At 39.3% G+C, this 24,571-nt stretch overlaps 1 long non-coding RNA gene across 1 annotated transcript; it reads right to left on the reverse strand.

The window, feature by feature from the left end:
- Positions 1–2,187: 2,187 nt before the first annotated feature.
- Positions 2,188–18,119, reverse strand: LOC140730965 (uncharacterized). Its single transcript, XR_012099712.1, has 4 exons — positions 17,746–18,119; positions 16,716–16,862; positions 13,155–13,283; positions 2,188–2,396 (listed from the first exon to the last, which is right to left on the reverse strand). It is a non-coding gene; the product is annotated as an uncharacterized lncRNA (long non-coding RNA).
- Positions 18,120–24,571: the final 6,452 nt, after the last annotated feature.

Raw genomic sequence — 24,571 nt, forward strand, 5'->3', positions numbered from 1 at the left:
TGCATAAAATTCCCTGAGAGACTGAGAAACTTAATTGAAATGCTGATCGAAATTGTGAGATCAGAGAAATATAATTACATTTTAATATGCTAGAACAAGACTTCTATACCCAACATTTTCCTTAACCTTCTCTTGCCAAACATTCCATTATTGGACAATAAAATAACAAACACTCCAAGAAGATCATGAAAAGGAAGAAATATTATTTTCCTTATCAATAAAATTTTGACCAGAAGGTAAGTCAGAATAAGAGAAATTAGAAAATGAGTAATAATTTACTAAGATGATCACTGTGGCATCTAATTGGCTGTTTACTTATTCCAATAAGTAAACGACTCTTGCAGATTTTCATAGATGGACAGTGGAGAGCATTCTGATTGGCTGTGTCACAGGCTGGTCTAGATCCTCCAATGCACAGGATCACACAAGGCTGCTGAGTGTTATGGATTCAACCAGCTCCAACATGGCCACAACCTTCCCCAACATCAAAAACGCCTTCATGAAACGGTGCCTCAAGAAGCCAGCATCCATGACTAAGGACCCTCACCATAAAGGACATGTTCTCTTCTCTATTTCTACCATCAAATCTGAAGACCCACACTCAGGTTTTAAGAACATCTTCTTTCCCTCCGTCATCATATTTATGAACTGTCAATGAACCTATGAGCACTACCTCATTAATCCCTTTTTTTACACAATTTATTTAGTTATTTATGGTTATTTTATGTATTGGCTCTGTATTGCTGCTGCAAAACAACAAATTCACGTCATATAAAATAATGATAATATACCCAATTCTGATTCTGATTCTGATGCCCTTTTAATATTCTAATAGGAATCCAATCTGCACGGTATGACTGTACAAGATCATGAGGTGGAGGTGGTCTATTGAGGTTCTTCCAACTGGCTTTGGCCCCATCTCCATCCATGTCCCACATTGCACTCTAATTAAGCAAGGAAAAAACAAAGGGAAAACTATAAGCCAATTGAAAACATTAGAAATGATTAAAATAATTTTTATAATTAAAATGATCAATTATTAGTTTTAAATTAAAATAATGTGCGATATAAATACATATAATGTGCATTGGTAAAATATAGACGACACCTTAAAAATAGAGAGAGCTATCAACATAGTAAGATATATTAATATATTAAACACGTGTAAAACTTTCCAAGTTGATTTCAATGTAGACAAATATATGGCTCTAAAAGATATGTAACTGTAGCTTAGAAATTCTTTGGTCTGAAATCAAGATCTTAACCATGATAATCATTTTCAGTTTATTTCCTGTCACTCTGGAAGTTCAAGGGTCACCTCCTGCTGTGAGTCACCCTGCTGTGACTGGCATTATTTCCGTAGCTTTCACAGACACAATTAAGTCAAACTACATATAATCAACTTATTTAAGCACTCCTGAAGTTTTGAATATTAGTATATTTTAAGTTTGCATGATATTAACGGGGAAAACAGGTAGATAGAGAGAGATTCCTTCAGCTGTTTGGTATCTGGAATGGGATGATTAGCTACAAATTAGAGCCCGATTTTTCACAAGAAGAGCTAGAAAATATTTCATGCGAAGAATGAGAGAACATTAGATGTGATCTCCAGATGCAGCAAAGGCAGCTTGGTCAATTGTTAAATCGAGTTTGTTAATTACAGATCGTAAGCAGGGGGTGGGAAGTATAGCAGTGGTTCCTTGACCCATCTGGTCCATGCCAACTAAGATTATCAAATAAACTGGTCCCACTGGCCCACACTTAGCCATAATTGGTACACCCTGTTTCCGATATTCCATCTTCTTCAACTTTTGCAGGCAGATTTTCTGCCAGCGTAGTGCAAATTGCACAGCGCACTTGCCCAGCATAACGTTCCTTCCAGCTTTGGGCTGCATATTATCACTGACCTGTTTTTCAGTTTACAATTCACCAGCAGTACAATGCAGTGGAGCGTGGCATATCACAGCCTATATCTCCAAGTGCAAGTGACTGGATGCATAAATGACCTTAGCAGTCAGAAAGGTCCCACCCTCTGGCCCTCTTTCTCCCTGGCCCCCAGAGCTGTCATTTGAATTAAGTTTTTATGAAAGATGTTATAATAAATAAAGCAACATTTAAAATATTCACGACGTAACTATTCCTGGCAGCCACTTCTACACATTGCAGTCACGAGACTTATACCTGGCATCCATTTAGTGGGTAGGTCCTGCAGAAGGGTTTCGGCCCGAATCGTCAACTCTACTCTTTTCCTGGACTCTGCCTGGCCTGCTGAGTTCCTCCAGCATTTTGTGTTGTGTGCTGCTCATGGGTAGACTTGCTGGGTAAACTGTGTCCCACCGAGGAGTCCGCCAACACAGACGGGGCCAGCAGCCACTGTAGTAGAAGACCTCCGGACACTGGCAGTTTGGAGAGGAGGAGACTTCAATCAGATCCACTGACCGAGGATAAAAGGGTCGTGACAGCGTAATAGAGCTTTGACCAGCAACCAGTCGCCGTTTGGGATTGATTGATAAGAGCAAAGTAAAGGAAAGCAGGGGCAAGCACAGTGACCATCGTTGCAGTGGACAGTCAGAGTGGCGACCTTAAGGCTTTGGCTCTCCGAGGCTTCAGCAAAGAAAGGCTTCACTCAGAGAAAGGAAAGAAATGAAAAGCTCAAGTTTTTTTTTCTCTTCATTATATCTGCTCCGCTAGGACAGTAGGGATGACAGGCAGAATTATGAACTGGTCCTCTTGTGGGATGTGGGGAGGCAGTTGACGACTGCAACTGCGAGAAGTGTGTCCAGCTGCATTAAGGAGCTGGAACTGGAAATGGATGAACTCCGGATCATTTGGGAGGCTGAAGGGGTGATAGATAGAACATATAGAGATTTAGTTACCCCCAAGGTGCAGGACACAGGAAACTGGGTGACAGTCAGGAAGGGGAAAGTAGTTAAGGAGCCAGTGCAGAGTAACCCTGTGGCCATCCCACTTAACAACTTCCGGGGGGTGGGGGAGGGATCATCTAAAAGAGGAAAGCCACAGTGGTCAGGGCTCTGGCACTGAGTCTGCCCCTGTGACTCAGAAGGGGAAATGGGGAGAAGAGGCATGCTGTGGTGCTAGGGGATTTATTAGTTAGGGGACAGACAGGAGTTTCTGTGAGTGAGAACGAGATTCCCAGATAGTATGTTGCCTCCCAGGCACCAGAGTCCAGGATATCTTGGATTGAGTCCTCAGCATTCTTAAGTGGGAGCTGAACAGCCAAAGGTCGTGGTCCATGCAAGTACCAATGACATGGGTAGGACGAGTGACGAGGTTCTTCATAGCATGTTCAGGGAGTTAGGAGCTGAATTAAAGGGCTGGACCTCTGGGGTTGTGATCTCAGGATTGCTACCTGTGCCACCAGAACGGGAAGATAATACAGTTTAATATGTGGCTATGGAGTTGGTGCTAGAGGGAAGGTATAAGATTTTTGGAATCAGAATCAGAATCAGGTTTATTATCACCGGCATGTGTCATGAAAGTTGTTAACTTAGCAGCAGCAGTTCAATGCAATACATGGTATAGAACAAGCAAATAAATAATAAATAAATAAGTAATCAATTACAGTATGCATATATTGAATGGATTAAAAATCGTGCAACAAACAGAAATAATATATGTTAAAAAGTGAGGTAGTGTTCAAAGGTTCAATGCCCATTTAGGAATCGGATGGCAGAGGAGAAAAAGCTGTTCCTGAATCTCCAGCGTGTACCTTCAGACTTGCGTATCTCCTACCTGATGGTAACAGTGAGAAAAGGGCATGCCTAGGGTGCTAGAAGTCCTTAATAATTCCAGGATTGAATGGCTTGTCTTATGAAGAGTGTTTGATGGCTTTGGACCTGTATTCACTGAAATTCAGAAGAGTGAGGGATGACCCCATTGAAACCTATCGAATGGTGAAAAGCCTTGTTCAAGTGGATGTGGAGAGAATGTTTCCCATGGTGGGAGAGTCTGAGACCACAGCCTCAGAACTGAGGAACTTCCTTTTAGAATGGAGATGAAGAGGAACTTCTTTAGCCACAGCCATCTGTGGATTCCAAGTTTTATGTATACTTAAGGCAGAGATTGATAGATTCTTGATTGGCCTGGGCATGAACTGATATGGGGAGAAAGCGGGAGATTGGGCCTGAGAGGAAAGTTGGATCAGTCATGATGAAATGACAGAGCAGACTCAATGGGATAAATGGCCTAATTCTGCTCCTACATCTTACAGTCTCATTACCTTATAAGAGCTTGCTCCAGTCTATGCTCAAGGTCCTATGTTTCAGCTCAATCCATAAAACTAGCCCATCAGGGTTCATTGGGTTTTAATTATTTTTTCTTCTTCAAGCATTGAATTGAATTGGGAAAATACAAAATGGTTCCTGGATTGAGAGCCCATTTCTGAGCTCTTCACCACTACAACTTTATTCCTGTGGAAACACTTATTTCCTAAGTCGCCAGCACATTACATAGGTCCTTATAAGGCAGCACTTTTACAGCTATTGGCACACTCTGTTGTACATTTACACTTTTGGTGCTTCCATTCCCACTGTATGCTGGCTGTTCTCTACAGTGATGCTCTTGAATTCATTCTCCTAACTTCAAGTTGCACCGGCTTTGAGTACCAGGGGTTACAGCTGAGTTAGCAAGATGAAACATTGTTGGTCCTCAGCCAGAACCAGAGATTACCATTGGATCATACTGGAAAAGAAGGAAAACCTCATATCTTTGCCACCAATCATCTCATTACGTCCATGACAGAGAAGCAGTTTCAGCGACAGGTTACTATCGATGCAATGCTCCTCAGACAGGATGAAGAGGTCAATACTCCCCAATGCCATTAGGCTTTACAATTCAACCGCCAGGACTTAAGAACTTTAAAAGCTATTATTAATGTTTTTGAGATAGTGATTTAGATGCATATCATATTTTTTACTGAGTTAAGTATTGTATGTTATTAGTTTTGCTACAACAAGTGTATGGGACATTGGAAAAAAAGTTGAATTTCCCCATGGGGGATGAATAAAGTATCTATCTATCTATCTATCTATGTTCCTTGTCTCACCACCATTTCCCTGTGCCTGCAGACAGACTTGATTCTCAGTTCAACAATACCAATCTCATATTCAAGTTCCTTCATGGTGTTACTCCACTGTATATCCAGAATCTTCCCCATCTCCCATTAATTTCTCAGACCCTAATTTCCCTTTGAGAGCATTTTTTAAAATAGTTTGTCACTTCACAAACCCCTGGAAGCAAATAAACACAAGTGCAAGCACTCTCCTGAAAGTGGAAGGCAAAAACTTGTCACTCTCATAAACCTTGTCTTCAGTTTCTTATAGGCTGCCACTGCTGAGATAGATCACATGAGATACTTTGCCCTGTTGCATTGTCAAAGTAGGAGTAACTCTGCTGGTAAAGTGGGGAATCTTCTATTTTTGATGAAGGTGATTTTTGCATTGATAGCTGCAAAGGACATTTGATTAGTTTTGACAGCTCCAAAAAGCACAGGCAATCATAAAGAATACTCCATCTTTTTTCTTCCTCAGACTTTCATTTATTTTTGACTTGATGAGCATGGATCCGCTTAAACTTTTACAGAATTTCTTCTTCTAACTTTGGCTACTTAATGCTGAGGAATAACTTGTTGAAATTACTTGAGTTTTTCACTGGGTTCCCAGTTTTTGTCAGTCAAGTTGAAAATGTCCAGATGAATTTTATTTTATTTTATTGTGCAATTTCCGATTTTTCCATTTATCAATTAATAGCAATGTAATTAGTTGTTTCATCCTGTTTTAGACGGGATGCAGAGCTGGATTGAGAAGTGGCAGATAGAGTTCAATCTGGAAATGTGTGAAGTGAACAAGGTTAATGGCACGATTCTTAGCAGTGTGGAGGAACAGAAGAATCTTGGAGTCTGTCCATAGATCCCTCAAAGTTAATGCACAAGGCGTATGGTGTGTTGACCTTCAAGGGATTGAGTTCAAGCACTGTATCATAATGTTGCAGCGCTGTAAAACTCTGGTTAGCTCACACTTGGAGTATCTTGTTCAATTCTGGTCATTTCTCAATATTGAAAGGATGAAAGAAGATGCAGAGGAAATCTACCGGGATGCAGTCTGGATTAAGAATCATATCTTATGAGGAAAAGTTAAGCAAGCAAGCTAGGGATTTTTCTCCTTGGAGCAAAGGAGGATGAGAGGTGACTTGACAGATTATAAGAGGCATAAACATTTTTTCCCCAGGGCAGTAATGATATATAACAGAGGATATCCTTTTAAGACAAGTGGAGGAAATCTCAGGGGAGATGTCAGAGTTGGTAAATGCCTGAATGAAAGGTCATGGGCTATGTAGGAGGAAAGGGCTAGATTGATCATGGAGACACAACATTGTGGGATAAAGGGCCAATCTGAATCTGAATACTGTTCTATGTTTTATGCTAACCATAACCTCTGGAATATTCTCACTAATCCTCTCGACTTCATCATCTTTCTTTCAAATAAGCTCTGTCCTAGAACCCATCACTCTTAGCAAGTCCTGGTTTCCTTCTTTAGTGGTCGTATCTTCTATATTATTGCACTTTCATAAAGTACATCGGAATTTTCATCTGTTACATATGCTTATTAAATACAAATTATTGTTATTCACCCAGAGTTTAATTTGAGGGAAAAATCTCATTTTTCACTTGTCTTAAACACTCTGCTAGTTTTTTTTTTCAGAAGTAGAGGAGATATATTACTGACCTCCAACAAAATGAATACAAACTCATTCTGTTTTATTTTCTTTTGCTGAGGAAACCCAGCTGTGGTCTCTAAAATATTGCTGACATTTCTTGATACTTCATAATGATTGAAATGCAAATTGTATGCAACTCCCCACTATAAGTTGTGGACAACATTTCTTTGATTAGATAGGAATGTTACACATCTCAGTGTATTAATTTCATACATGTTTGATATTCCATGGGATCTTCCCATTCATTTTCTACATTAGCATCAAACAACCCCTTCTTGCAATTCTTTCAACTCTTTTCTCAGATATTTTAAGAAATATGATTTGAATGTAACAATAATGTGCTTATAGAGCAATGACCATCTTCTCCAGAACAATACTATTTCTCTGGTACCGACACCAGAGGTGATGCTTCAAAAGCAGGGTATTTATCTTTCGTCATTGACTGTGATAATACAAAGTAAAGGGCATTTTATTCCCTTCAGAATAGAAACTAAATAACATTAAATCTAAATATGTGTAAGAAAGTAGAACAAAGGCACAGGTCCTGAAACCCTGCTCCATGCAAGGAGTGATTAAAGCTTGGAATAGAGATCAAGGTGAAGTTGAGAGGTGGTGGATAAAGTGAACCTTGGTGATCACTGTGATAGTGGTGCAAGGCCTTAGCTGATGAATGCATCTCAGCTAAATGGCATCCTCATCTCTGTTTATGTTGTGAGCAACGGACGATGACAATCTGCACTCATTGCATATTTTGAAGACATCCAGCTGCAAATGTAAAAGTCAATGTCAACAGATACATCAAACACACCCAGTATTGGGAAAGTATGGAATAATGTCATAGATATTTACAATAAATATTGATATTCCTTTAAAGCAGTGTCCAGTGTAGGCTTATGTGAGCTCAGGAATTGAAAGGACAACTGACACTTATGTAGGACCCTTCTGAACTTCAAACTGTCCATGAAGTTTATCGCCAATGACATGCTTGGTTTAATGTAGGATATGCAACAGCTGGTTTGCACATAGCAAAAATCCCATAAAACTATTGGTGGTGAATAAATAATTTTCTTGTGTTGATATTTGAGGAATAAATCTTAACACAGGATTAACCCCGCATTACTTTGCCAATAAGATGCCCTAGTTGTTTCAGAAAAGTAAAGTGAATCTGGTTAATGTCCTATAAACTCTAGAGCACAATAAAGGGCATGTTAGATGGGTACAACATTGGCTTAGTCATGGGCTTTAGTTGAAAACCTCACTTGTACACATTGAACAAAAGGGATAGAGTGGATTAAAACTACCTTTTTGGCATGGGGCAAGGGTGCTGGATTCAGAGAACAGCAGTCAGACATTTGAGCCAGAGGAATGACTTTGATAGGGAAGAATCTCGAGGGTCAGAAGTGATTCAGTCTATGTGTACTAATGGGCAGGAGAAAGACAGTTATATACATATCTCCAAGAATGAAAGTCATTTACATCCATGACAGTCATCCTATTCCAGTACTGTGTTCGTAAAACCATGTTATCCAAGGAGAAGCCAACATACAATTGGTCTCCTTATTTGAGGAAGGATGTTAATGCATTGGAAAACTTTCAGAGGTGTCCAGGAATAGAAAAGCCTACAGAAAGTGCTGAATAGAGCCCAATCCATCACAGATGAAGCCAGCCTCATCACTGAATACATTTAAGTGGAGCACAGCCACAAGAAAGCAGTATTCATCCAACCATTCCCTCTCCTCTCCTCTACCATCGGGCAGGAGGTACAGAAGCCTTTGGTCCCACACCACCAGGCCGAGGAATAGTTATTACCCTACAACCATCAGGCTTGTGAACCAGCATGAATAACTTCATTCACAACTACGCTAATCTGATTCTGCAACCTGCACACTCACTTTGAAGGACACTTTGCATCTCATGTCCTCAGTTTTATTTTTATTTGGACAGTTGTCTTCTTTTGCATTGGTGTTTGTCAGTCTTGGTTTATGAGTAGTTCTTTGTAAAAATCTATTGCATTTCTTTTTTTCATATAAATGCCTGAAAGAAAATTTATCTCAAGGTTGTATGTCAGGGATGGCCAACCTATGGCGCATGTGCCAAAAATGGCACATTGGATGATTAGAAGTGGCGCATTGTACCCCGGTGATAATAATAAAAAAGTAAGCCTACTCAATGCAAAAAGTGTTAACCAAAAACCGATTTGTAGAAAAAAATCTGTAACAGGAATTCAAGTAGCTTAGAACTAGAACTGGGCTTTACTGAGAATTTACTGAGAATGAGAACAATTATTTTTGGTGATTTTATTATTTCATGCACATCTTCTGGTGAATGTTACCTTCTTTCACATTAATCTGTTTTCAATTTTAAAAATGTACAATGAGTCAAACTAGGAAAGAAGGACTTTTGTTCTGCAGTTGTTCCATAACTGTTCAATACACGTTTGATACTTGTTTGATCCTGAGGCACCAGGCGTCTGCACCAGCGGTGCGTCGCAGGTCTTTGCCAGTCAGTTTACAATTGACACTCGTGCGCTACAGAGTTGTGCTTTGTTCGTCCTTTGTGAACGTTTGCAGTTTTGTACTTTTTCAAAAATTAAGCCTTGTTTTTACATTCAGTTACCCATCACAGTGCAAAAGAAAATGAGCAAAAGAAAAGCAGAAAGTGATAGTAAGCGTGAATTCAATGAACAGTGGGAAAATGAGTTCTTATTTATAGCGGGTCCGTCAGGAAAACCATTGTGCATTGTTTGTGAAAACACTTTCTCACATAATAGAAGACATGATCTTAATAGACGCTATAAAACACAACATCATACTGAAATAGAAGGAAAACTGAAGCTAGTGCTTGGGTCTGAGTTACGGAAAGAATATGTGATTAAGAAAAAGGAAGAAATCAAAAGAAGACAAAATATATTTGTTAAAAGTCTCATTAAGGTAAGTAATGTTTATCTTGTTTTTATATTAAATCAATATATCATGTAAAAATGCTAAATATGTCTATATAAGTGACACATGGAATGTAAAAGGTTGTCCACCCCTGTAGCATATAGTAACGTATATGCACTTTGATAACAAATTTACTTTGACCTTTGAACTTAACTAGACAAGCTTATGAAATGGATAGTTTATTTTGTGAGGAAAGATTGTATTGGTTGGACTTCAGCAATGAGAGGGGTTTGATGTTACATATAAAAATCAGAGGAGCCTTGACAGAATGGATGCAGAAGGAATTTTCCAGTTGTTGGGGAATTGAAGGTACTGCCTCAGATGCTGTCACAAGGAATGTGAGTCTCTGAACTCACTTCCTCAAGAGTGATTGAAATAGACTTTGAAGATTTATAAGACAAAGTTATAGGATACATGATAATCAAAAATGGCAAAAAGTTATAATAGGTTTTATAGGATCCCTCTGCAATTGGATCCTCGACTTCCTAAACAGAAGACCACAATCTGTGCAGATTGGTGATAACATCTCCTCCTCGCTGACGATCAACACTGGGGCACCTCAGGGGTGTGTGCTTAGCCCACTGCTCTACTCTCTATATATCCATGGCTGTGTGGCTAGGCATAGCCCAAATACCATCTATAAATTTGTTGATGCTACAACCATTGTTGGTAGAATCTCAGGTGGTGACGAGAGGGCGTACAGGAGTGAGATATGCCAACTAGTGGAGTGGTGCCACAGCAACAACCTGGCACTCAATGTCAGTAAGATAAAAGAGCTGATTGTGGACTTCCAGAAAGGTAAGATGAAGGAACACATACCAATCCTCATAGAGGGATCAGAAGTGGAGAGAGTGATAGTTTCAAGTTCATGGGTGTCAAGATCTCTGAGGATCTAACCTGCAAGACAAGAAGGCAAGACAGCAGCTATATTTCATTAGGGGCTTGAAGAGATTTGGTTTGTCAACAAGTACACTCAAAAACTTCTATAGATGTACCATGGAGAGTGTTCTAAAAAGCTGCATCTCTGTCTAGTATGGGGGGCGGGGGGGGGGGGGGGATAACTGCACAGGGCCGAAAGAAGCTGCAGAGGGTTGTAAATTTAGTTGGTTCCATCTTTGGTAATAGCCTACATCATATCCAGGACATCTTCAAGGAGCAGTGCCTCTGAAAGGTAGCATCCATTATTAATGACCTCTAGCACCCAGAGCATGCCCTTTTCTTACTGTTACCATCAGGTAGGAGGTACAGAAGCCTGAAAGCATACACTCGCATTTCAGGAACAGCTCCTGTCCCTCTTCCATCCAATTCCTAAATGGACATTGAACCTTTGAACACTACCTCACTTTTTTTAACATATATTATTTCTGTTTTTTGCATGATTTTTAATCTATTCAATATACATATAATGTATTGATCAACTTATTTAGTATAATTATTTAATTTCGGTTTTTTTCTTCTATATTATGTATTGCATTGAACTGCTGCTGCTAAGTTAACAAATTTCACGTCACATGCCGGTGAAAATAAACCTGATTCTGAACTGGATCAGGGCATTGAAGTTACAGTCAGATCAGCCATGATCTCACTAAATGGCAGACCCAGCCTAAAGAGATGAGTGCCCTACTCCAGGAGACAAGCACAAAGGTAGTACACAATACAACAAAACAAATGTAAAATTTTCTGATGTTTTACAGGAATAATTAGCTCCTCAAAGTTAAGTCACTTTCTCTGACAGGCCTCTCAGCTTGGAACAACAATCCCCACTCAATTAAAAGAGCAATTATTCTTCATGTAAGATATCCAATTACAATTCAAATATTAAAACACAAAGCAGAAATTCCCAAGGAGGAATTTGTAAATACTATGCATAGAAATTACTGTATACATTGTTCAGCAAAATACATGGAAGCTGCAAACAAAACTGAGTACTTGAAGAGATAAATGGCTATTAAATTTTTATGCTTTTTTTGCATTGGACTTGGTTCTCCTTTATGTTTCTCTGTACTAGATTATATAAGGACAATGTTAAAATCTAGCATATAAAAAGATTTCTCTAAGAGCATATGCAAGAGAGTAAAGAGTGTGTTGTCTTGGGATGTGAAGTCTCCAACATATGAGGACTGGCTTTTGCATCATATTACATAATAGTTGAGAAGCAAACTACACAAATGTCAGCAGAAAATTATTGTAATCAGAAGTCTGAAAATCAGGTAGTTTTTACAGCAAATCAAGTTTCGATGTATATTAAACACAAGAGATTCTACAGATGCTGGAAATCCAGAATAACATACACAACATGCTGGAGGATTTCAGCTGGTCAAAGCTCAAAGTTCAAAGTAAATTTATTTTCAATGTACGTATTTGTCACTATATAGAAACCTGACGTTCTTTTTTTTTTCGCAAACATACGTAGTAAACCCGAGAACTATAATAGAATCAATGACAGACCACACCCAACAGCAGACAAACAACCAGTGTGGAAACAACAAATTGTGCAAATACCAAAGAAAAAATAATTAATAATAAATACATAAACAATAAGTATCAAGAACATGAGATGAAGTGACCTTGAAAGTGAGTTGATAGGTGGTGGGAATAGTTCAGTGATGGGACAAGTGAAGCTGAGTGGTTATCTCCTCTGGTTCAAAAGCATGATAGTTTTTAAAAAAAACTTTTTTTATTGAGTTTTCAAATGATTACAGAAAGAAAAAAATATATACCCTTCCCCCTCCCCTTAGCCCCTCTCCCCTAACATCCCTATAGAAAAAAAGAAAAAGAAAAAGAAAAAAATAGAAAGAAAGAGAGAGTGCCTGGATATCGGAAGATCCCCACATGCTCCAAAGAGTTCGTAATAACTTTCGTATAAATATTTATTTCTTTCCCCAAATAACCAATTATTTTATCTTCGGAGCACCTATATATTTAATCCTGTCTTTTGTAAATAAGGGCGCCAAATTTTCAAAAATGTTTCATATTTATCTCTTAAATTATAAGTAATTTTTTCAAGTGGAATACAGCTGGAAATTTCATTCTTCCAATGATCTATACTTAAGTATGAATCCGATTTCCAAGTAACTGCAATAGCTTGATAGTTGAGGGGGGAATAACTGTTCCTGAACCAATGGGTCATGATGCTCCTGTGCCTTCTTCCTGATGGGAGCAGTGAGATGAGAGCATGATCTGGGGTGGGTGTCCCCTGATGATGTATGCTACCTTCCTGTGACAGCACACCATGAAAATGTGCTCAGTAGTGGAGAGGTCTTTACCCGTAATGGACTGGGCCGTATTCAGAACCATTTGTACGATTTTCTGTTCGAGGGCATTGGTGTTTCCATACCAGGCTGTGATGCAACCAGTGAATTTACTCTTCACCACAAGTCTATAGAAGTTTGTCAGAATTTTAGATGACATGCCAAACCTTCACAAACTTCTAAGGAAGTAGAGGCGCTGCCATGCTTTCTTCATAATTGCACTTACACGCTGGGCCCAGGATAGATCCTCTGAAATAATGACACTGAGGGATTTAAAGTTGCTGACCCTCTCCATTTCTGATCCTCTGATGAGGACTAGCTCATAGACCTCCAATTTCCTCAGGTCAGGCTGCATCTATGGAGAGGAATAAAGAGTTGACATTTCAGGCCAAGACCCTTCACCATATACATTTGTATAATGCCCATTCAAATGCATTAAGGTCTAACTCACTAGCTTAGTTGCAATGATGGTTCAAGATTAGAAGAATTTATGTAACCTCGGATAGCGTGTCACAGGTATGTACAAAGATATAAGAGTGAAGGCAGTTCAGAAAGAGGAGTGGTATGCTCAAATAATAAATTAAATCCAATCCAATTAAAGATAATGACTATTCAGAGTAGACATTTTCCTTTGTTGGTGAGCTTAGAGCTGTTGCTTCTACATATTTTTCATATTAAGCAATAGATGTTTTTTAAATCAGCTGACTCGAGAAAAAAAATGTTCCTAGCCTCATATGCTTTCTTGTAACTGCATGATCACTTGAACAGCCTATTGTTCATCTTCAATTCCCTTCTGCATAAAATAAGCAAAGATAAGTAAAGTTTATTTTAATCAACCGATTATGGAATTGCTAATGAATCAGAGTATCAGGAAATATTATGTAAAAGATCAACTACACAAAGAAAAGAAAAAAATAATTCAATGATACAAAATATAGCCGGTGTTTAAACATTGATATGCAGTATACCAAAAATGATTATTTAGTGCTTGGATTTTAATTTTACCTTTTCAGTATCTGTTACTTTAGTTTGCTGTTCCACTTGCTAATAATATTGTTCTTTCCTTTTCCAAATAGCCAAGTAAACAATTTACACAAAATGAGAGAAAATGCTTACAGAAAAGATTTTATTCAAACTGTATGTTTTAGAAGAGCCATTGCAGAAAAACACAAGGACTTATTAATGCTGTGTTTTATTTTTTGCATTAATTTCTCAACCCTTAAGTAGCCACAAAGTTGCAGAGCTGGATTCAGCAGTTTTCTTATGTTATGGATTCAGCAGTTTTCAGCAATGTTCGGATTTCAGTACTACTCTTCCCTTCTCTTAAAAAAACTTTGTTATTGTAATACTAATGTTATTATAGTGTTTATATTATTGTAAGGTACAAAATATCTTTCCTGCCTAGGTATAGATGCAGATTAGTAACTCGTGTAGACTTTATTGCCACTATCTATAGACTAACCAGTTGTTGAGAGTGATTAACTTGGGTAATCCATTTCTACTATTCAAGGGAGATTACAATCCAAATGACCGTGCCTGTCTTTTGGACCCTAAAATGCTGTCAGCAATCATTAGCTTTATATTCTTGTTTGTTATGCAACTGGCTTCAAGCTGTTTTTTTACAAAAATGTGCTCTACTGAAGGGGCTGAGGGACACGGAGGAATGCTTGATGTTAAAGCTAGAATTCCGTGCGATTACAACATATTGTATGTAACTAGAGGATAACACTGAAGTGTATTTCCCAACTAAGAAAGAATGCAGTTATCTTCAAAAACAACCCAAAGTTTTTTTTTGGTTTTTTTTGGGAATGAAGATAAGCAAGGAATTAGGCCATTCAGCCATCAAGTCTGCTCCACTATTGCATCATGGCTAATCCCAGATCCCACTCAACCCCATACACCTGCCACCTTGCCATATCCTTTGACGCCGTGACCGATCAGGAAACGATCAACTCCCACCTTAAATATACGCACGGATCTGGCCTTCACGGCAGTCTGTGACAGAGCATTCCACAGATTCACTATTCTCTGGCTAAAAACATTCCCTCTGTTCTAAAGGGTCACCCCTCAATTTTGAGGCTGTGCCCTCTTGTTCTGGATACCCCCACCATAGGAAACATCCTCTCCACATTCGCACTATCTCATCCTTTCAACATTCAGTAGGTTTCAATGAGATCCCCCCGCATTCTTCTAAATTCCAGTGAATACAGGCCCAAAGCTGCCAAATGTTCCTCATATGCTAACCCCTTCATTCCCCGAATCATCCTTGTAACCTAGTAACTTACAATAAAAATTGCAAAGAACCAAAACTCTCCAGTCCCTTTCCTACTTTAGCTAAGGTGAGTAGTTGAGAGAATGCCTATTCTAATAGCCTTAACACTGGGTCACCAGAAGACAACCCAATGTTTTCAGAAACAGATCCTATTGTGAATGACAGGTTTAGGAAGTCCAATCACAGCAGGACATTGCACTACGCACACAGCTCCTCAAATTATGCTGAACTGTACAACAGTCCTTCAGGTCACATCATTGATACATGAACAATGTGCACACTGTGAATACACAAAACCACTCCTCTGACTCCCTGTCGGACAGTGGCATGCACATCCCATTTTAATGCCTACAAGGCATAATATCTAGGCCATCAACTCTTCAGTGACAGACATTTCACCAATGATTAGCTGATAGCAAAAGCTTTTGAAAGCGTGAATGGGCTCCGTCTGTTTTCCTCTAAGCAGACAGTGATGTGCAGAGATATTACATTAGTACCTCAGTGCTCAGGACGTGTTGCCTGGAAACAGGGTACGAGATGCATGGCTGATGGAAATGTTCCATCGAGAGCATGGCTTCAATCCCTGCCCGCTCTACTGTTATGTGCTGCATACTAACACCCTGGTATAAATTTTTGCCTTCCACTGCAGTCTTCAGCAATGAGTCACCCATGTCCTGGTGTGGGAGGGCTGCTGTTGGCAGACTGAGGCAGAGATATGACTACTCAGCAATGAGCCATGGAATTCAAGTCTGTATCCTGGCCAGTCCTTGCTTCACATGTTGATAGACCACCCAGATCTTACATTCTCTCGCATTGTCTCTGGGATGAAAGCCATTGTCTGCCATTGTAAGTATGGAGAAGGAATGGAGAAGGAATACTGGGCATCAGCAGACATGGAGATCCTGGAAACTCTGAAGTCAATGAGCATGAAAGGGAAACTGCGCTAGTGGTCAGGGTCATACCTCACACAAAGGAAGATGGCTATGGTTGTCAAAATTCAATCATTCCAATCATGGGACATCATAGCAGGAATTCTACAGCTACTTCATCATGACGTTCCTTCCAACATAAGGTCAAAGGTGGAAATGTTCGCAGATGATGGTGCAATGTTTTCAACTACTTAGCAAATGATAAACCGTGCCTATATTCAGCAAGACCTGACCAACATTCAGATAAGGGCTCATATGTGGCAGGTGATATCCATGCTATAAAAGTGAAATGTAATAAAGATTTCCAACAAGAGATAACCACCTTCTCCATGACATTCAATGTTATTACCATTGCCCAATCACCGGGCAGTCACCATTGACCATAAATTTGAATCCACCAGCCACATTAATATATATCTACAAGAGTAGGCCAAAGAATGGGTATCCTGCAACATTAACATCTCTGAAGAAATCGAGGACCAGGCAGTCCAATGTATAAGCTCAGCACAGGCCACTCTATACATTCATCCTCTTTACAGCTAGTTCACAGTCACTTCACTCTATATAATACACTGTAGTGACTCACCATGGCTATTCTGATGGCACTTCCCGAACCAAGAACTTCCACCACCAAGAAGGGCAATGTAGAAGACAAATGAGAACACCATCACTTGCAGGTTCTCTTCCACGTTGTATTCTATCTTCATCTGGAGTTAACCTGCTGCTCTTTCATCTTCAAAGTTCAAGTCAATTTATTATCAAAGTCCATATATGGCACCATATACAACCCAGAGATTCATTTTCTTGCAGGCATACTCAATAAATCCATTAACCATATTAAAATAAATGAAATACCGCACCCAACAGGGCAGACAATCACTGGGTCTGAATCCACCAACATCCCACCCAAAAGAACAGTTTTCACCAGAAGACATTACCCTCACAAGGGGAGCTCACCACCACCCTCACAAGGGCAATTACAAACAAGAAAAGGACTTGTCTGAAACCCTGGATCCTGAAATTTATTTATATATATACCCTACCATTAATAATATCTGTTCCTTGATTAGAAATTAAAAAAATTAAAAATTGTCAGTAATACAATAAATTTCTTCAATATATCTGAAAATCTATTTTTCAAGTTATGAATGTTATCTGATTTTCTGTGCATTTGCAGCTTCTATATTTTTATTTCACATTTCCAACATTTGCCTTCTTTCCCCTCTTTTTACTTTTCCATATCCAATCTGTTTCCTTTTGGTTCCTTAAGGTAGTCATAGCTGGGGAAAGTAGTGGGGATAAGCTCCCAATACTGTATGTCTCAAATAGCCTCGAACAACCAAGTTCAACTCTTGGTCTTCACACGTGGCTCAGTTAATAAGCCCGATAGAACCATTTCTACTGATAGGGAAGGGGCAAAGGTGTGTTACTGGTGCCTTCAAACCAGACACTTCAGGCAGATGGGGCTCATCAGCCGTGGTTGGCAGCTCATCTAGGAGAAGGAAAACTCTGACGCCAAACCTCCACTGCCTTGTGGCTATACCCACTCATGGGGAAGGCTTTGGGAGTAAACCCTGAGGAAATATTCAGAGCTGGAGTCCCTAAGGCAGTCCTACGTTGAGCTCAATGCTGACTGGCAACTCCTGTGATGCCGCTGGGGCTAAGCTGTCTTGGTTTCTGCCGCCCCTTTGGATTCACTGGCTGTTTGAAGAAGGGGAGCCTGCTGCATGGGCAACAGCTTGCTCTCCATATCGTACTGCCCTGGCTTGCGTATCACATAGACAGCATGGTCAACCTCGACCAGTGGAGGTCCTCAGTCTGTTTCCTTTCATTAATTATGAAGAGTGCAAATCTTGGATAAATTATTGTCAGTTGTTTCTTGAAATCCTTGAAGCCTGCACTAGCTGTGCAGCAGAAAAGCTGGCTTGTGAGACAGGAATCTGTAGGTGGTGACTAGAGGCCTTGGCAGGATAAATAAAGAAGATAGAAGTAAGAAATCATAGTGTGATGTTGTATATTCTGTTTGGAGCCACACTTACTCCAGTAATTAAGCACAAATGTGTGAGCTTTTTAAACATTGTTTACTTCTCCGCAGCCTATGCTATTAAGACTTTACTTGATAGGGAACTAGTGTGAGATAGCACCACAGAGATGTGGTTAAAGAGCTCTGCATTCTGATCAAAACATTTAGAAGTGTTGTCAGAACATAGAAGTATAGGGAGGTACGCTGTTTGCTATTTTCAGTAGCTCTTTGGAATTGCACTAAACACAAAATAATCCCAATGCAGTAATCACTACGTGAAGGTTTCCAGCACTAATGACACTCTGAGGAAAAGGATAAACAAGGAATGATTCAAACATAAATAAACCACAGTCACCCCAAATTCTTAACATGAAAGAAAATTGCATGATCATATGACAGAAAATTTGGAAGTTAGTTTTACAAATGTTTTTCTGAAAAGAAAAAAAAAGTTTTTTTTTATTTGTCTCATGAAGTCCTGGATCAGAGCTCCCTGCTTGTGATGTGAAAGTGCCCCTTTATGTGTTTGCACATTCCACCAGAGCAGAAAGAAGTGGGCTCCAGTGGGAAGCAGAAAAAGCAATGGGTGACCTTGTCCTTCATTGCTGAGGGTCTGTGGGTTTGGGCCAGGGACAGGAACTCCCTGTACAGACACTGTGTCTGCCGGCATACAACTTACTCCACAGTGGAACACTTTGTTCACCGCCACCAAGGAAAACTTACACAAAAACACAGCCTGTAGCAAGCTGAACCTTTAAGAGCTACCCATTTTTTCCCTCTTTTAAATATGCTTTGAGAATATTTCAGGAATATTAAAATGATATAACTAGTTAGAGCTGCTGTACAACATAATGACACTGAAACCCAAGCAGCAGAGAGACAAAGTTACAAAAAATAAATCCCACTTATTGTGTCAATGGCATAGAGTGGAATCCATATATTATCATTTGTGTTTGACCTTTGGTGACTCTGTATCTTTGAAGAAGAATTTGACCCACCAATAAACTTGGGATTTCTCTAGGTGCAGGTGACTCCATGAACTTTTACACTTTTATGATGAGTATGAGTGTACTTTGGGGTAATTTTAAATTTGAAAATGGGCGTTCCACAGCATTGTTTCATTCTGCCTGTATGATCTATAGTTTGGACTGAAAATTCCACAGGTATTATCTTATAATTGCCCTCCGTAAATCACTGAAAGCCAAGTTAGATTTATAGACAAACATCTTTCTAGAGGAATATTTATTAAGCACATTCAGAAAATGGATAATAAAGTTCAAAGAAGCAATTATAGAACTGCCTGAAATATCTGCTGGTGTTAATGTAATGACTTGGAAGCTGAGCAATGTTGAAATGAATTTGTATTGGTCTCTTAGCAGAACCAAAGCAATCACTGTAGATTCAGCAGATCTTAGTTGGTGCGAAGAAGATGATGAGATCTTTGGTCCGACAGGCAGCACACTTGGAAAAAAAACACAATTCATGCAGGTTTTCTCTTGCTTTGACCAAAGAGACATAGTGATGGATGTAGAAAGGGACATTTTGGTGGTTCTTCTAATGTTGCGCTCCAGTAGGTGGTACAGTTTCTAACTTATTTTTGTTTTAAGCTGTTTTTTCCCTGCCCATTGTATCTCACTTAGGACAGTAAAGTCAATGTCAAAGTATCTGAGCTTCTAGCAGAGCAGTGTTCAGCTGACACTGCGGACATTGATCCAGACCACATCGTGGAACGGGAGTTGCTTGTGTATACAGCGCATACTTCACAGAGCAAGGCTTTGATCCAGTGGCAACAGGGAGAGTCAAAGCTGCCTGAAGACCTTACATAGCTGCATGGCATTTAATGCTTCTTCATTAGTGGGCACTCTGACCTCTGTGCCACAAAGAGAAACCAGGAATGTTTAGATGGGATGACCATTACATTTATTAACTAATTAACCACAAAAAAAAAGGCTGCTGCAGGATTCTACACTGGAAACTCCACCATTCCTTCTGCGAAAAGAAACAACTGCTCGGGCAGCTGAAGCTAGAGGTCCAGTAGAAAACCTATGAACTAAAGCACAGAACATGGTGGAAAGAATGCAAGGATCACAACAGCTCCCCATGTCATGATATGAACATAGAACATAGAGCATAGAAATCTACAGCACATTCAGGCCCTTCGGCCCACAATGTTGTGCCGACCGTGTAACCTACTCTAGAAACTGCCTAGAATTTCCCTACCGCATAGCCCTCTAGTTTCCTAAGCACGTATCTAAGAGTCTCTTAAAAGACCCTATTGTATCCGCCTCTACCACCATCACTGGCAGTGCATTCCACTCTGTGTGAAAAACTTACATCTGACATCCCCCTTGGTAACTACTTCCAAGCACCTTAAAACTATGCCCCCTCATGTTAGCCATTTCAGCCCTGGGAAGAGGCCTCGGGCTATCCACATGATCAATGCCTCTCATCATCTTATACACCTCTGTCAAGTCACCTCTTATCTTCCATCGCTCCAAGGAGAAAAGACCAAGTTCACTCTATCTATTTTTATGGCATGCTCTCCAATCTAGGCAACTTCCTTGTAAAACCCTCTGTACTCTCTCTATAGTATCAACATCCTTCCTATCGTGAGGTGACCAGAACTGAACACAGTACTCCATGTGGTGTCTAACCAAGGTCTTATATAACTGTAACTGTATGAATGGCTTCTTCTGTGCTAACTAGGTCACCTACTGCCCAAACTTCCAATGCCTCATTCCAATGGCACGTGATAAAACTATCAAGGACAGAGGAAATCAATCCCATCAATGCAAAGGGTTTGACTGGCTCTCTGTCCTTGATAAACACAAAGGTCTTTCACCCATGACCGTGACTTTCATGTGAGTGCCCTTGAATCTATCCCCAGCCACCTACTCTCACTAACTCTTCTATCACTCCTCACTGACTAGGTCAAAACGCCACGTCCAACCAAAGTAACAAGACCTTGGGAGTGGATGGTCGAAAACGGAGTCACAAATCTACAGTTTTCTCTGTAACCATAATTTTGACACTCCAAAAAATAAGATAAATCTGGTCGCAGTATTGAGAGAAGGGTTTCCCTGGTATCTGTTACAGGGAATATCATTGCCTGGATCCTCTCAGTCATCTCCTTCCAGTGGCCCAATCACAGTATAGATTCTATTCATGTAGAGGCATCATGTACACTGTCTTCAGCATGTTGCATCACGAAGATTCAAAGTTCAAAAAACATTGTGATCTTTTTCAACTGAACTGAAATCTTTGACTGCCTCAGCTAGTAGGCACTGTGGAGAACTTTTTTTTCAAGTTTACCTGTCCATAGTTATTCCTCTTCCTCTTGCCTTTACTTCATGATGACATATAAGCCATGATACCAGCCAACAGGTCAACAAGAGGACTCATTTCTGTGAGACTGATGTCAAACAAAGCTACAAATTTGTCCAAACTTTTTATCAAATGGACTTCATTTTTGTTCTAGTTTTGTTTTTTTCTTGGAAAAAATGTGTAGCCTTTATATATTTTTTTGTTTTTCTTGTGAATACTGCCTATATGATGCTATGTGCATGCAGCTGCAAGCAAGTTTTTCATTACACCTGTGCACACATGTACTTGTGCTTATAACAATAAACTCGACTTGGACTTTGACATTTACATGGAAAAATCTAATATGATTAATTTTGCAGGAAAAGGCTATGGATATCTTTGATATTTCCCCCAAAAAGAAAAAAAAATGAAAGAAAGAAAGCAAACAGGTTTATATCATGCATATCAGAACATTGAAACATACAGTGAGATGCATCATTTGTGTCAATGACCAACACAGTTGTTGTTAAGTAGATAAACAATCTGGTTAAAGCATTCATCAAAAAGAATTTTATAGCTGAAGTAATCAAGCAGGAAATGCTGGGGGTAGCCTGAAAGTGTTGCCATACTTCCAACACAAACATAGCATATTCACAACTTATTAACCCAAACCTGCATGCCTTTGGAATGTGGGAAGAAAGCAGAGCACCGTGAGGAAACCCATGCAGTCACAGGGAGAATGTACAAACTCTTTACAGACAGCAGCTGGAGTTGAACCCTAAGCTTTCAATCACTGGTGCTCTAAAACGTTAGGATACCATGCCATAGACAATCTACTTAAACCATTCATCAAAAACATTTTTATAGTTGAAGTATTCTCGGAGACTTGAGTAATTGCATTGTGTAAATTAGGGTTCCACTAGCCTGTGATAAACACAGTTAACACACTGACAGGGCTAGCAATATGATTTTTAGCTATTATGAATTTTTCCCATTGTGCTTCCTCTTCAGAGCTGGGTCATCTGATTCATATAATATGAATGCTGGAGAGACGATGCTTGATATTTGTGTTATTGTTTTGCTTTCTTGCACACTTCTGGCAGATCGACAATATAAAACAAAGGATCAATGTCATGTAATCTGATCTGTGCGGGTAATTCCTTTATTCATGAAGAGAAGGATTCCAGCTGTATCACCTTCGTATTTAAGATGTACATGAATGATAAAATGTACAAGACAAAATATCAAGGATTAAATATGATAGAAAATCAAACTGACTACTTTTGAAGAGATTTTGAATCTATTATTGGATGTAATGTTTTGCCATGTTATTCCACGTTACTTTGTTTAAGAATTGTTTTACGAGGGGTGATTGATAAGTTCGTAGCCTAAGGTAGAAGGAGTTAATTTTAGAAATCCTGGCACAATTATTTTTCAACATAGTCCCCTCCTACATATACACACTTAGTCCAGCAGTCGTGGAGCATACGGATCTTGGACCTCCAGCAAGTGTCCACAGCAGGGGTGATTGATAAGTTTGTGGTCTAAGGTAGAAGGAGATGAGTTATACAGCTCTCTTTACATGCACACGCAGGTCAACTCTTTGAGTGATTATGCAGAAAGTTTGAAGTTGATAACTCATCGGGGTGATTGATAAGTTCGTGGCCTAAGGTAGAAGGAGCTGAGGCATTAACTTCAAACTTTCTGCGTAATCATAGTCCAGTGGAGGAATTGAAACTTGGGAAAATATTGTTGAGCAGTAATGAATAGAAATTAAACAGTAAAAATACAATTGAGTATCAGCAATTCAACTGAACTGATATTAATCATTTGGACTTCCAAAAACATGATTTGTATTACAAAATTAGTTTGTAAGTTTTATAATATAACTTATAAATTGTCAGCCTTGCTGCAAAATATCGATCTACAAATCAGGAAGATGGCCAAGTTCTGTTAAACCCTGCAAAGCAAAGGGTCAGCATCTTTGGAGGAACAGAGAAGATTAACAAGAGTAGAAAGAATATGTGACATTATACTATGATTCGTAGGCTAACATTTTGCCAACAAATTTATCATTTATAAATCACATTGTAAAATGGAATGGAATTGTTTTGTAATTCAAACAAATCACCTTTTCCAAAGGCCAAGTGAAACTTATGTCAATTCATTATGAACTGGCTAATACTAAATCATGTTTTTAGATCTTTATTTTACTTAACATCCTTTCATTACCAATCAACATTAATTTCTCAGTTTTGTTGCTATTGCAGTAATTAATGAAAATTAGCCAAGAAGACACAGAAAAATGAGAATATATAGTTAGAACTTGATTGGCAATCAAAACACTTTGAAAGCCAGTTATTGCAGCTTTGTGCAAAGCCAGACTGAACTAGCCTGGCTCAAGCTACATTGTGGAGCAAGACTCCAATAATCTGGCGCCTGGCACTTTGGTCGTGGCAGAAAGGAAGAATTTCTGGACTAATTAGATATTCCTCGAAATAATACACTCAGACACTTTAAAATTCGCTGTTTGTTTTAGATATTACATGGTATGGTGGTAAATTTGCCAGGGAAACTGTGACATTTAAAGGAAGTGGATAGACTGCAGTGCGAGTGTCTTAAAGGGAATGTGAGAACCAGGGCTTTTCTGTGTAAAAGAGAATGCAGGATCAGTTTAAAGGGAGCATGGGAACCCCAGTGTTTTAAAACGAGCACAAGAATGGTGGCCCTGGTGAGTTGAGGAAGTTTTGGAGCAAGGGCCTTTACCACCTAGATGCTAAACAATCGGAATTTCCAAGCAATCAGATAATAAATCCTTGATCACCTCAACTAGGTATATGCTAATAAAATATCAGCTGAAGAAACCTGTTCTGTATGAACTGGAATTATCCACTTTCAGATATTGTGGCATTGATTCACATTTGGATACCAGCCAAAAGTATCCAAGAGGGATAGTAAAATACCAGCAGGGAACAGCCATACATCAACTTATACAGTAACACCATATCATAGCAGTCACAATCAAGTTATTAGCTAGCATTTCTTTGTACAGGTACAGAACATATATTTGGAATAGGGATGAGAATTGCTACAGAAATGTTAACCCATAAATACAATAG

The sequence above is a fragment of the Hemitrygon akajei genome, chromosome 1 (genome assembly GCF_048418815.1).
Source record: "Hemitrygon akajei chromosome 1, sHemAka1.3, whole genome shotgun sequence".
In the NCBI taxonomy this organism is placed as follows: Eukaryota; Metazoa; Chordata; class Chondrichthyes; order Myliobatiformes; family Dasyatidae; genus Hemitrygon; species Hemitrygon akajei.